Source organism: Triturus cristatus, chromosome 11, assembly GCF_964204655.1.
Source record: "Triturus cristatus chromosome 11, aTriCri1.1, whole genome shotgun sequence".
In the NCBI taxonomy this organism is placed as follows: domain Eukaryota; kingdom Metazoa; phylum Chordata; class Amphibia; order Caudata; family Salamandridae; genus Triturus; species Triturus cristatus.
In genome coordinates this window covers 507,289,803-507,304,957 of record NC_140594.1, presented here as the reverse complement: position 1 = coordinate 507,304,957, position 15,155 = coordinate 507,289,803, and the positions used below count along the sequence as shown (strand labels likewise).

Genomic DNA, 15,155 nt, shown 5'->3' with positions numbered 1-15,155 from the left:
TAAGGGGTTCACAATGACCTTTGACGTCTGACAGTTCACGAGGATTTCTATCCCCAGGGTCTTCACCTGATCCAATGACAACACACCAAAGGGCCAGCACGGTCACTCCTCTTCTGGAATGTCAATGGCTTGGGAGAAAAGATAGCGAGGATTAGTGCTCCAATATCTCAAACGCACCTCCCCGGCGGTTATACTGCTCCAAGAGACACCTGATGGGCTCCACGTGCAAGGCCCTCAACCGGTGGGGGTTTCAAATAGTGGTCCATTCGGAATTTACTACAGGGTCCCGGGGAGTGGGGATTTTGGTGCGAAAAGGATTCCCCCTCATTATCCACCACACCTTTAAGGAAGACCAAGGCCACTTTGCAGCTATCACGCTTCAATGGGAGGGTCGAATGTTTAACGTCATATCTGTCTATGTCCCGCCTGCTCTACACTCCGCCGCCCTTCAAGATTTGGGCAAATTCCTCCTAACACTACCAGACGGAGACTTATTTATAGGAGGAGACTTTAATATGACCGTGAATTACCTACTAGAATGCCAACATCGCACTAGTTCCCCCTTGGCTGAATTTTTAGAGGCACATGGCCTACTGGAGGTTCCAGAACCCGACAGAAAGACAATGAACATTCCACTCGGGAGCGCATAATAGCCTCTCCCGCATAGATTACATACTCATGGCCATGGATGATCTGGGGAGGATGGGGGCGACCATGCATTTACCCGGAGGGATCTCGGATCACTCCCCGGTAAGGACAGAAATCCGAGGACACTGTGCTATTCGGGGACGCATTTCCCCCATTTATCCAGGGTTCCTCCTGAATTCTAAGATCAGGAAAACTCTAACTACAGTAATCACGCAACACTTCCTGGAAAATGAAGCGTCAGTTACCGCCTCTCTAACGTTGTGGGAAGCTTACAAACCAGTAATAAGGGGTCAGGCTATCTCCCTTATAGAGGGGCACAAACAGGAAAAAAGGAAAGAAATAGAGACCTTAGAGCATGAAGTACAGCACCTAGAATCCCAACATGCAGCTTCACCCACTGCCAAGAATACCCATGCATTACGCGCGAAAATATAAAAATACGAAGAGCACCTCTGGGCGGCCGCTCAGTCCCGTCTGCAGGCGGTCCAGCATCGGATCATGAGTCCGGAGATAAAGCAGGCAAACTTCTGGCCTGGCTTGACAAGAAAGAATGGGCGAGTAGATGGATAGCGCCGGTTAGAACCGACGATGATGCACTCACATCGGACTCACAACACATTGTGTCTACACTGGCACGACACTACGAGCAAGTATACACATCCACAAATACTACCATTGTACAAGAAGCGCTTGCATTCCTTCACGATATCCGTATGCCACCGCTCACGCCGCAAGAAGCCGAAAGTCTAGAAGCTAACATTATGGTAGACAAACTCAAAATGGCCATTTCCAAACTACAATCGGGCAAAGCCACAGGTCCTAATGGAATCCCGATAAAATTGTATAAACACACAGGGGAGAAGATAGCTCCATATCTGTTAAAAATGTTCGAAACTAGTCGCGACATAGGGACACTCTCCAGAAATCAACGGATGGCAACTATTGTGGCCATCCATAAGCCTGGCAAACCGGCAGAGGAATGCACGTCTTATCACCCTATTTCCTTAATCAATGCAGAGGAGAAAATCTTGGCAAAAATGCTAGCGCTTAGACTTACCCCCCCTCCCCCATCTCCACACATTGATCCATCCGGATCAAGCCGGCTTTATGCCGGTCAGAAACACGACCCTGAATCTTAGACGCCTTCATGGCATATTAGGTCGAAAACATAATATTCAGGAAGACGCTGCGGTCCTCTCATTGGATGCACGGATGGCCTTTGATTCGGTGGAATGGGCCTTATTATTCGCGGTCCTTCAACACTTAGGGTTTGGACCGAAGTTCTGTTCTTGGGTACGTATACTCTATACCGATACGATTGCCCATGTAGTCGCTAATGGTCACATATCAAGAGAATTCACGAAAGGAATGAGAGAGGGCTGCCCATTGTCGCCCTTATTGTTTGCATTAGTTCTTGAACCACTGGCAGTGTGGATAAGATGGGACCCCATGGTTCGCGGTCTAAAATGGAGAGGAATGGGAAGATCGTATTTCTCTGTACTCGGATGATGTATTATTGTACATCGCTTCGCCTATGTAATCACTGCATGCGCTACTTAATATCTGCACTGTGTATGGCTCCGTCTCCGGTTATGCGATCAATTGGGATAAGTCAGTGCTAAATGTATTACATGGCCTACTACCACGTCTCCCAAGAGGCTGTAAGGTTCAAATAGTCACGGACAGTTTTAAGTATCTCGGCATATATATATAACCTCGGACAGTGACACCTTCCTAACACTTAATTTACAAGCCCCTCTGCAACAACTGAAACTAGATATTCGGCATTGGAAGGCACTACCACTCACCTGGTTAGGTAGAGCGGCTCTTTTTAACATGATGGCCCTGCCCAGATATGTCCTGCCCAATACCCCCTACCCAGTCCCTGATGCATATTTTAGAGCGGTTAACTCGGAGGTGGCGGCTCTTTCATGGGACAACAAACCAGCAAGAGTGGCAGCGACTAAATTGGTGAGGAGTTGGTACGATGGCAGAATAGCCCTCCCTGATATCAAAGCGTACTACTGGGCTTCGCAAATTACGGTTATTAATAAGTGGCTTCATGTGCCGGACATAGACCAAGACTACCACCTCGATAGAATGACTCTAGGGAAAGGCGGTATTAATAGAGCACTATACAACACTCAGAGAGCCCATAACCTTATAGGCCCAGCATCGCACACCATCCGCACCTGGCGCACAGTGACCAGACACTTGGGTTGGACTGACATACTTACGAAACACACACCCTTGTGGGACACACGCAAACTGGAAACACTAGGCAATAGTAAAGGGTTTCAAAAGTGGGATCTGATCGGCATCTCCTGGCTGGGGGATCTTTGGCATAATGTGAAGGTGGTCAGCTTCGCTCATCTGCAAGAACAGTACTCCATGGCTCCAGGCGAATGGTTCAGGTATTTGCAAATTAAACATGCGATTGAAACGCCCTCCGCACAGATGAGAAGCTTCCGGAGTCCTCCCCCTTAGAAGACAGACTACTTACCGACTACCTCCGGAAAAAAGCGACTTCACTGAGATTTTAAAAATTCATTAACAACCGACCGGACCCTCTCGCCCGACTCAGGGAACTTTGGCAGTCCGAAGTGGGAGACATGGACGACCCTGACTGGCACGAGGTGCTTGCCTCGCCCAAAGCGGTGGCAATCACCTCTAGACTGTCTGGTGCAGTTTAAAATATTACACAGGACCTATTACACACGGACAGTACTGCATATGTTACATAAATTAATAGTGCGCACAGCTACTCATGAGTATCCCGGTGCGGAGCCTAGCGGGGGAAAAGATGAAGTACTAGCAGGAGAATAGATGAGTTTTCAATTTCCTCCTGAACACAGCAGGGTCCTGGATAGTGCATAAAGCAAGAGGAAGGGCGTTGCAGGCAGCCGCCGCCTTCAAGGTAAAAGAACTGCCCCCTATTCTCTGAAACTGAAAGCGAGGGATCAGAGAATAGCAAAGGGACGAGGAACACAAAGGACGTGCAGGAACATAAAAAGAAAAGCACCTCTGTAAATAAAGAGGACCACGATCGTGCAGGGCGCGGTGGGAAAAAAATCAAGGATTTAAATTTAACTCGCTTCAACATGGGGAGCCAGTGAAGGGAGCGTAGCTGTTGCCGGACACTGTTTCTAGCCGGAATGCCCAAAAAAAGTCTGGCTGCTGTATTCTGGACCACCTGCAGTTTTTTCAGCAGGTACCCAGGCACACCAGCATAGAGGGCATTCGCATAGTCCAACCTAGACAAGATCAGTGTACAGGCAACTGTTTTCCTCGCTGCTAGAGGGAGATGGGGGAAAAATCTTCTGAGGGTTTTAAGCATGACCCAAGCTGTTTACGTCTCTGCAGGGACATAGGTACTTATCACACCTTATGGGAATTCCCCAAACTGGCGCCATACTGAGAGGAAGCGATAGGCACAATAGCAGAGAAACAGGTCCCACTGTAGCCCTAGTGCTGCATTCTTAATGTCTGGGGGCCAACAGATCTTACCCACGCTGAATGCCTATGGTCTACGACTGGCATGACAATAGCGAAACAGAACATAGCGCAAAAGTGGGGTGCGGGAACGGTACCAACAATAGTGCAGTGGTGTAGGGACATGGATAATTGTCATGGTGGCGGAGAAGGCCACGTTCATACATAGGAAATGCCCTTGCAAATGGGCTAGGGTGTGGGGAAAGTGGAACGTGCACAGAGGAAATATTTGTTCGCCCCCAGATGAAGATAGTGATTCGGGTGAAGACATGCAATGTTGTGAATTAACTATGAATCAAAGCAGAAGTGTCTAATAAGTGATTGTACGGAAATTACATTGTGATTATACAATAAGACATGCAGATCTGTATTGTTGTATTGAAATTTGAATAAACAGTTTATAAAACAAAAACACACAAAAAACATAGAAATTTACTGAAAAAACCCAAAGGTTACAAGGAAGTTGTAGTTATGCTCAGATTTCACTAATACAAAACCATAGAAATTCAGCCGTTTAGTTACATGAACTAACTTTAACATACGTCCCTGCAAACCACTGCTTATGATTTCACCTATTACATCACTCATGACATGGTAACATTTACTATTCCCAGTGAGTGGAATAGTAGAGAAAATGTTGGACTGCAGAGGGGAAAAAATTACTATTCCTACTCCAGTCTGTGCAACAGTAAGAAAAGTGTTGGATTGCAAGGGGTAACATTTACTATTTCAACTTCAGTTAGTGCAACATTAGAAACACAAATTCTCTCCAACTAAATACAATTATTTCAAAAACATAGTAAACAAATAAAAATACGTAAAAAAAAATACAAATATATTTTTATATTAAAACTTAAAGAAAAAAATACATATTACAATGTTAAATATATATCATACATAAAGACATATTTAAAAAACAAAACTAATATTTAATTAAACAATTTTATTTAAAAATGTATTAACAAAACAATTTAAAGAATTTTATTTCAGTTACTTCCCACCTTATAACCCTACAAAACTCACAACCCACACCTAAAACTTAACTTTAAAAAACAAATTTCCACTAACAAATATTTATCAATAAACTAATCATCATTAATTAAAAATGAGTTGCTACTTAATTATAATTAATTTACTCCCCTCAGTATACTCCCAAACACACAGCACACTTCTAAAATATAACTTAACAAAGCATAATTACACAATTAACATAACTATGAATGTAATAATTAATATAGGAAAAATTAACTATTACTTAATTAAAATGAATTTACTTTCTGCCCTATACCCCTATAAAACCCACAACCCACTCCTAACATGTAAATTAAAAAATAATTGCACAAACACCATAATTCACAATTAAATATCATTAGGCACTAAATATTAATTACTTATAATTTACTTTCCATCCTGTACCCCGAAAAACCCCCACAACCCGCACCTAAAATAAAAAAAACTACACACCATTATTGATTTAACAATTTATATTACCTAATTGTTATTGATTAAAGTTAATTTACTTCCCCCCCCTGAACCCCTGTATACCCCCAAAACTAAAATGATTGTTTTTACACAATTATCAATTAAGTAATAATTAACAACTAAGTGAAATTAAATTACACAATTATCGATTAATTAATAATTAACAACTAAGTGAAATTAAATGACTCCCCATACTGTACCCCTATAAACCCCTCAACCCGCCCATGAAATTTTAATTTAAAACAAATTGCACATTTAACATAATTGTTATGAATTCAATAAATAATATGAATTAACAACTAAATATTGATGCATTATAATGAAATAACTTCCCAGCCAGTACCGCTATTAACCCACAACCGCTATGGTACTAAAAATCACAATTGCGGGTGCATAAGTTATAGTCAGCTCAGGTAAGTATAACTCTTGAATTTCTATGGTTTTGTGTGTGTAAAATCTGAGCCCATCTATAGCATCCTTGTGACCTTGTTTTTTTGAGGAAATTTGAGGTTTTTTAAATTCCATTTCCTAACTATAACATCCCTGGTTTTTCAATGTATATATCTAAATATCTATGGCGACTCGTCAAACGGCCCCAAGGGAGAGCGCGCTATCGCATAGCGGGTGCTAGTGTCGAGGACGGGCCAATCCTCGATTCAATTTTCCACCAATTTCCTCCAAGGAGGAATCACTGCACACCAAGGAAGTTGTAAGTTTAAGGGTTTTATTCTTTTACGTGCAAGTTATCACCAACTCCACCACCAACGCGTTTCAACCACAATCGGTCTTGCTCACGGTATGTGAGTCTTTTTTCAATGTTCTTTATTTATAGTGTCACCCATATTAGCCATTAGGAGGAATTATGGGAGTTGTAGTTCGTTTTCACATATATCATTTCACATGTTTGCGATTTATCGATGTCAAAGCAATGTCATGTTTCGGGGTATTATAGAATACATCTGCATACTCTGAATATTTACATTATGTCTATGTAAATAATGTAATCATACATTGTCGTATGTTATCTTAGAGTTCATACTGTTGATAGCAATATGATTGCTCAGTGCATTTTTGGTCGCAGAATCTGGGCTAAGTGCCCATTTTTATTCGCAGAATCCGGGCTTAGTGCCCATATCGTCATATTCAGTTCAGAAACTGGCAGATGTAGATGTTTCGAGTTCATACCCCTTCATCGTTGTTCTAATGTTTGTGTTGTACAGTAGGCTCATAGATGGCTGTGTAATTCTTCATCGCCGTTAAGGCCAAAAGGGGCCTTCGTCTTGAAGCGTATGATCATCTTGCTTTCCATTCTCCTTAGTTTCAGTGTTCTGTTGCCTCTACGTTCGTTTTTCGGGACTGTTGTTAATCCGAAATATTTTATCTTCGGTTTCATGTCTTCTTTGTGAATTTTGAGATGTTTCACAATGGCATAGTTTGTGTCATCATTCTGAACTGCCCTCAGGTGTTCCAAGATTCTTTTCTTTAGGGGGCAGATGGTACTGCCTATGTACCATAGTCCGCATCCACAGACAATGACATACACTACGTATGTGGATTCACAGGAGATCCTTTCCGAGATGTTAAATATGTTGCCCATGAAATCCACAGTTTCCTTCATGTTCATGCCGTGTTTGCATGCTTTACACGTGTTGCACCGTATAAAACCTGTTTGTTTGTTTGTCAGCCAGTTTTTGGATTTGCTGGTGGTTGTCAAGTGGCTCTTGACCAGTTTGTCTTTTAAGGAGGGAGCTTTCCGATACGAAATGTTCGGATAGTTGCCAATTTTATGACCAATGTCTGGATCTTTCCTCAGAATATCCCAATGTTTTTTCAAGATGTTGATTATCTGGTAGTTTTCTTTGCTATATGTAAGGACCACTCGAATTACGGCATCTTCTTCTTTTGGTTGTTGCGTCTGTTTCAGAGTCTGTGCCCGGGGAATCGCCCTTGCTCTTGCTTGACCAAGTTTTATGTCTTTTTCATTGTACCCTCTTTGCTCGACAAAGGTTTAAGCTTCTGCCCAGAACAACATTACAACCATGTAGACACAAGAATTGACATCTACAAATTTGTAAGAAAATTAAAACTTGCCAAGTTCTTCAGTAAATTTCCGAACAGAACGAAACAAACTATCATAAAGAAAGGAGCACCGGAGACCAGTGAGTTAACACTTGAAGACATACCTGTCCTGGTTACTGCGTACGAACTAATGTCTGACAACGATGAAGTAACTGAATCTCAAGTTCTGGAACAGTTACAGACATGCACTGACAGAAGAGAACCAACTGCTTTTAAGTCCAAGTCTAAATTTTGTCCTGTGCTCAGTCCTGGAAACAGAATTGATACCTTCCATGATCTAGTAGTTGGGGATTTAGAAACACTGACTAAAACTAACAATAACCACAAAAAAGAAAACTTAAACAAAATGGAGAGACTTGCAATAGACAACTTGATGAAGAATGATAAAATCATTATCAAACCGGCGGACAAGGGGGGCAATGTTGTCATTCAGAACAAAAGTGACTACCTTAAGGAGGCGAAGAGACAACTAGATGATCACAACAATTATATCAAACTGACCAGCAATCCACTCAATGATTTAACCATACATCTAGGACTACAAATTAAGAAGTGGCAAGAGGAGGGTCTTTTAACATCGGAGGAATCCCTCTTCTTAAATAATGACAGTCCAGTGATGCCCACCATGTATTTCTTACCGAAAATACATAAAACCTTAATAAATCCCCCAGCAAGACCTATCATGTCGAGTTGCAACTCTCTCTACGAAAACATATCAGATTATGTGGACTTTTTCCTGGCACCACTAGTTACTAACCTAACATCTTATATAAAAGACACGGGGGATTTTTTAAGAATCCTAAGTGATCTTGGATGGCACAAAGGATACTATCTCGTAACGATCGATGTAGTATCATTATATACTTCCATCAAACACAGCGTTGGACTCCAAGCTGTTGAGTATTTCTTAAAACAACGAAGCATAAGACAATCCAAATTAACTACAATGCTTATGAAAATGATGGAGCTCTGTCTCTATAACAACATCTTCAATGGCCAGATATACTCCCAGCAGTGTGGCACTGCTATGGGAGTTTCATTTTCTCCTAGCTACGCCAACCTCACGATGGGGTGGTGGGAAAAACTGATAGCCTGGGATGAAATCAATGAAAGATACACCTCCAAAACAGAATTATGGCTACGTTACATCGACGATCTTTTCCTCATTTGGAGTGGCAGCTTGAGTGAATTTGAAGAATATATGAAAATTTTAAATGCTAATGAAATCGGCTTACAATTCACGCACAACATCAGCGATCAAGAAATTCAATTTCTAGATGTAACGGTATACATAGAAGATGAAGAAATCAAGACGAGACTGTACAGAAAACCAACAGCAACCAACAGCATTCTACATGGTGAAAGTTTTCATCCTCCACAACTAAAGAAGAGCATTCCGTACGGAGAATTCTTACGTAGGAGACGTAATTGCTCAGATGACTCAGAAATGGAACGTACCTTCGACGAAACAGCAAGGAGATTCGAGCAAAGAGGGTACAATGAAAAAGACATAAAACTTGGTCAAGCAAGAGCAAGGGCGATTCCCCGGGCACAGACTCTGAAACAGACGCAACAACCAAAAGAAGAAGATGCCGTAATTCGAGTGGTCCTTACATATAGCAAAGAAAACTACCAGATAATCAACATCTTGAAAAAACATTGGGATATTCTGAGGAAAGATCCAGACATTGGTCATAAAATTGGCAACTATCCGAACATTTCGTATCGGAAAGCTCCCTCCTTAAAAGACAAACTGGTCAAGAGCCACTTGACAACCACCAGCAAATCCAAAAACTGGCTGACAAACAAACAAACAGGTTTTATACGGTGCAACACGTGTAAAGCATGCAAACACGGCATGAACATGAAGGAAACTGTGGATTTCATGGGCAACATATTTAACATCTCGGAAAGGATCACCTGTGAATCCACATACGTAGTGTATGTCATTGTCTGTGGATGCGGACTATGGTACATAGGCAGTACCATCTGCCCCCTAAAGAAAAGAATCTTGGAACACCTGAGGGCAGTTCAGAATGATGACACAAACTATGCCATTGTGAAACATCTCAAAATTCACAAAGAAGACATGAAACAGAAGATAAAATATTTCGGATTAACAACAGTCCCGAAAAACGAACGTGGAGGCAACAGAACACTGAAACTAAGGAGAATGGAAAGCAAGATGATCATACGCTTCAAGACGAAGGCCCCTTTTGGCCTTAACGGCGATGAAGAATTACACAGCCATCTATGAGCCTACTGTACAACACAAACATTAGAACAACGATGAAGGGGTATGAACTCGAAACATCTACATCTGCCAGTTTCTGAACTGAATATGACGATATGGGCACTAAGCCCGGATTCTGCGAATAAAAATGGGCACTTAGCCCAGATTCTGCGACCAAAAATGCACTGAGCAATCATATTGCTATCAACAGTATGAACTCTAAGATAACATACGACAATGTAGGATTACATTATTTACATAGACATAATGTAAATATTCAGAGTATGCAGATGTATTCTATAATACCCCGAAACATGACATTGCTTTGACATCGATAAATCGCAAACATGTGAAATGATATATGTGAAAACGAACTACAACTCCCATAATTCCTCCTAATGGCTAATATGGGTGACACTATAAATAAAGAACATTGAAAAAAGACTCACATACCGTGAGCAAGACCGATTGTGGTTGAAACGCGTTGGTGGTGGAGTTGGTGATAACTTGCACGTAAAAGAATAAAACCCTTAAACTTACAACTTCCTTGGTGTGCAGTGATTCCTCCTTGGAGGAAATTGGTGGAAAATCTAAATATCTATATATACACACACTTGCATGTATTAAGTATGGACAACATTTGCGTTTGTATATTAATTGCAGCGGTTTGTTTATATAAATGCCGGTTTGTACATTTCGTGGATAAACCATTCATTATTTGTTAGGGAAAGCACTTGTGAGTTAGTAAAGAAAAACACTATCATCAGTCTGTCTGCACTGTAGGGTAACAAGATATGCATATATAGATAAAGTACTGATGTGGGGCAAACTGCAAGCAAGGGGCTCCTGCTTTGTGTTATTGTGACATGCAGTTGCCTGGTGCAGTTTGTGTGTCATTGTGTTGCAGTGAGTTAGTAGGGGAGCGCACTGAGCGGTTGCTCCTTGAGCTACTGTGGGCACTTGGAAGTTTTGGTTCGCACGGGTGTTGCTTGTTTGCATGTGTAGTGTGGAGGCAGCCCCAGGTCTAGCCCCTCAGATAATTCACAATCGGGAGGGGTCCTGTCGCTCAACCAGCATTGATCCATTACAATCACAACTGTTCACTCTTGCCGCACAGGGAGCAGGGCTGGCTTAGTGCCCCTAGCTCAGACCCAGAAAGGACAATATATATTACAATTTTGAAGAAAACGGTTTTAATTAAAAGTGCAATCTATCACTGCCAGAAATCACACCAAGGAGAGGGAGGCGCAGTGCACGGCTCTCGGGGGCATTGCTGCACCATGGAGGTGTAGACTCTACGCGTCCTCCGGCAGCAGTATATTAATTTCAGCTGCTGGTTCATAAGAATGCCTGCTTCGGGCTGTAGAATTAACACAATGCTAGCTTCCCCTCTGTTGCCACGGGTGCCAAATCTTCATTGACCCCACACCACAGTAAGGAACCGAGGCCACATGTCCGGAAACTGACTCATGACCTTCCTTACCAGTAAGGAACCAACGCATCACCAAGCGCCAAGATGCTCTCGGGCAGAGGTTTGCACGTTATAAATCTCTTATTCATTCATTACCTACCATGCCAGTAAGGAACCAATGCATCACCTCCCCTGCCAGGAAGAAATCAACGCATCACATTCCCTACCTTGCTGTAAGGAACCGATGTCTCACCTTTCCTGGAGCAGAAAGGAACCGTTGCATCACCTACCGTGCATAGTAAGGAACTGACACATTGTTTTGCTTTTTCCGCACCTCACCTCCTTACGCCTGGTCTTATTTTTTGATTTTTGAAGCACCTAAAGTACTTTGTCCTAAACACAAACATTCATTGATTTCTATGAACTAAACTTGCTTAATCATATGAAAAGTTATACTTTGACTTGTGAACGTTGGATTTTTGTTGTTTTGGTCTGGTTTCATTCAGATAAATAGTAGCTATTTTTCTAAACTGGTGTGGATTATATTTAGTGTCTTCACTGTGTTACTGTGTGTGTACAAAAACTTAACACATTGCCTCCGAAATATGCCTGACTGCTCGTGCCAAGCTACCAAGGGGGTGAGCACGGGTTATCTTAATTGTGGGTCTCCCTTAACCCTACTAGAGTGAGGGTCACTACTTGGACAGGGTGCAAACCACTGCCAACTAGAGACCTCATTTCTAACATTCATAATCCTGTGCCTTTCCACTGGTGGCTCTGACGTTGGAGTACCTTGTGGTTTATCAGACTTTGGCTGTGGTAGATTAATGACAGCCATGAAATCCTTTACAGAGAACAAGGTCTTTCCTTTTTGCCTTCTGTCCATTTGATAGCTTCCCTCTTTCCACAACTGCTCTCAAGCAAAATGGTTTATCAAAAATTAACTTTGGGTTAGAGCTCCCAAGAAATAGCCAAGGCACAAAATAGCTACTCCCAAAGAAAATGTTGCAGTCAATTTCGAAAACATGATTGTTGTCATTTTAAGAGGGACAAGTGCGCCCTGTTCAAGGCCCACCTAGGGGCATATAGAAAACTAGTATGGAGCCACTACTTTTTTTTGTTGCTTTGAATTCACAGATGCTCTAGGAAATCGCAACAAAATTTACATTTTTTTTTTTTTTTATTTATGGTGGGGTCCCAATGAGACACCACCACCAGGCCTAGGAGGATCAGAGTATTCCTACCCTGTCCACATTATCATTATTATTATTTTTTTTAATACGGGGCAATCGAATGACTTAGAGTCCCAAAATGGCAGCCAACACATTATGGTTTAAGTGTTGGCAGCCAATCAGATCTCAGCACAAGATCTGTTGGATTCGCTGAGGGTCCTCACCACTGGATATACAAATGTATTTTTCCCTTAATATCTTAAACTACTGAATGGATTTACACCAAATCACAAAATGGGCTTTTTCTGAACCAAGAGTGCCCCCTCTGGCAAAATTGGTGTAATTCCATCCAGCAGTTCAGCATGTAGTCGTATCTAAAGTTTCTATGAGAATTAACATGGCAAACACATTTTTCTTGACCCCCCTTTTTCTCAACTTCCGCTTGACATATCACCCAGAAACTTTCCATGTACAAATAGACAAAGTGGGCATGTTTTTTTGGGAACGTCTTCTGAAAATACTTCTAATGATACCAAGTCATAAGCAAGTCAAGTTTCCTTTTGGAACTAGGTCTGAAGTATAACTACCTACTGGATTACAGCCGGAAGGTAATTATATACATCTGATGTTAAATGACAAAGGAGGGTGAATAACACGAGGAGTTAATTTTCCCTTTATTATTCCATTGACTGATAACGTATGTCACATTATGCTGCAAAGAAGGTCATCTCACCTGTTCATTGTTCTCTAAAAGAAAAATGTAGAATTTAGCTAGAATAAGTCCTTGCTGTTTGGCCAAATTGTTGATGGCCAGGACTTTAGGATGTGGAGAGATAGCCACGTATGGTCAAGGATTGCATAATGTGATTTTGTAGCACCAATGGAAGAGAGTAACAATGCAATAAACTTGGTGCATGGAACAAACCATGGACTAACATACCAAAGCCTTCCTTGCACACAACATGCTCTGGTCCAGATAATACATCAACTTAAATAGGAATCTTATGGACCACATTGAAATGCACGGTTAACCAATTTACCGACAAGCACAGGTAGGGACTTTATTGAAAGCAGATTTGAATGGCTAGGGTTATAATGAAGGTGCAATATATAACTATTATTTAAAAACATTTCATACAGGAATATGGCCAATTTCTACGCGTTTCCATTATTAGCACATTAAGGCCCAGGGAGATAAGGCCATTTTCTGAGGATCAGAGCTTGTGATAGAGTGTGGAAGGAGTATGGGATTAGAATGCAGATTTCTTGAAACCACCTCCAAATTTTACCTTGACCATTCATCACTGTTTGTCTAATCATAGCCACGCTTTTGGGGTTGTAACTTGAAAATAAAATGCCCTTTCTTTTAAGTCCCACATATGCAAACACACATGTTGCATAAAGTATATGTAATTTTTGTTGTCTTATGGTACTTGTTTTGTGCGCTGTGTGCCAAAGATTATTTTATGTGGGTTTTATCTTCAATTTCTTTAGATCTTTTCCTCTTCATTTTTAGGACCATGTCAGTGCATTGATAAGCTGGATAATAACTGGTAAGATATTTCATGGTATTAAATATTTAACTGGTAGCATAATGCTCCAAGTCCCTGCATGACTCACTCAACATTTGAACCTTCTGAGTTCAATAGTGCGAGTATGCTCGAGATGCCTGTTGATTCAAGTAACGTAATAACATATTTCAGGTATAGCAAGAGAGAACCTCTTTGTACGTGCCATATAAATAATCTAGTCAATACTAAGACTTTTTTTGCTGGATTTGTATTCATTGACTATGAGAACATAAATGCATCAATATATACTACAGGTTATTTTTTTTCATGTTGATCTCTGCAACACCCATGAAGCTAAAAAATTCCCCTCAATATTCACAAGGCAACAAAATGTCCTAGAAAGATAAAAGTAATTTCTTCTCAAGTTTCACCTCTTTATTATGCTAATATGAAGCCTGACAAAATATTTTAATCCCATATATTGCAGTCAGCTTTATGGAGAACTAAGAGGGTCATTAGCATGGCGGTACCCCCGGGAAATGAGACCGCCCGCAATGCATGCGGCGGTCCCGCACATCCCATTAGGATCCCGCATCCCGCCTTTCTAACATTGCGACGGGCGGTGCTAAAAGCACCGCCCGCTGCAATACCAGAAATGCAAGTTGTGCATTTGACATTACAACGTGACAGGCACCGTGCGGTGCCTGCCACGTTGTACTGTCAAATGCAGGGGGCACCATAGGTACCCCCCACCCCCCAGAATCTCGGGGGGCCCGCTACGGGCCCCCAATGTTGAGAACCGCATGCCTTTCCATGGCGGCATGGAAAGGCATGTCCCCACATGTATTCTAATATGGATGGTGGTGTCTACCAGACACCGCCACCATATTAACAGCTTTTCCGCCCAGTCGACTCATTGACCGGGCAGAAAACCGGCGGAAGGTCTTTCCGTCGGCCGGGGTCCCCCCCGCCATGGTAATGTGGCGGGTGGAAATTTGCATGCGGGTGGGGAAGTATATTGGGCGTATCGCATGGCGTTGGCGATCCGCCCAACATACTAATGGACCCCCAAATACCAGTGCTTCTTTTTGGTTGCTTGGTCTCTTGGGACTTTACCATGGTGTTAA

General features: G+C 41.9%; 1 protein-coding gene across 3 annotated transcripts in view; it reads right to left on the bottom strand.

Moving 5' to 3' along the window:
* Positions 1-15,155, bottom strand: part of LOC146784493 (zinc metalloproteinase-disintegrin-like VLAIP-B) — a 278,449-nt gene that overhangs the window by 73,149 nt on the left and 190,145 nt on the right. The gene's annotated exons all lie outside the window — the stretch shown is intronic.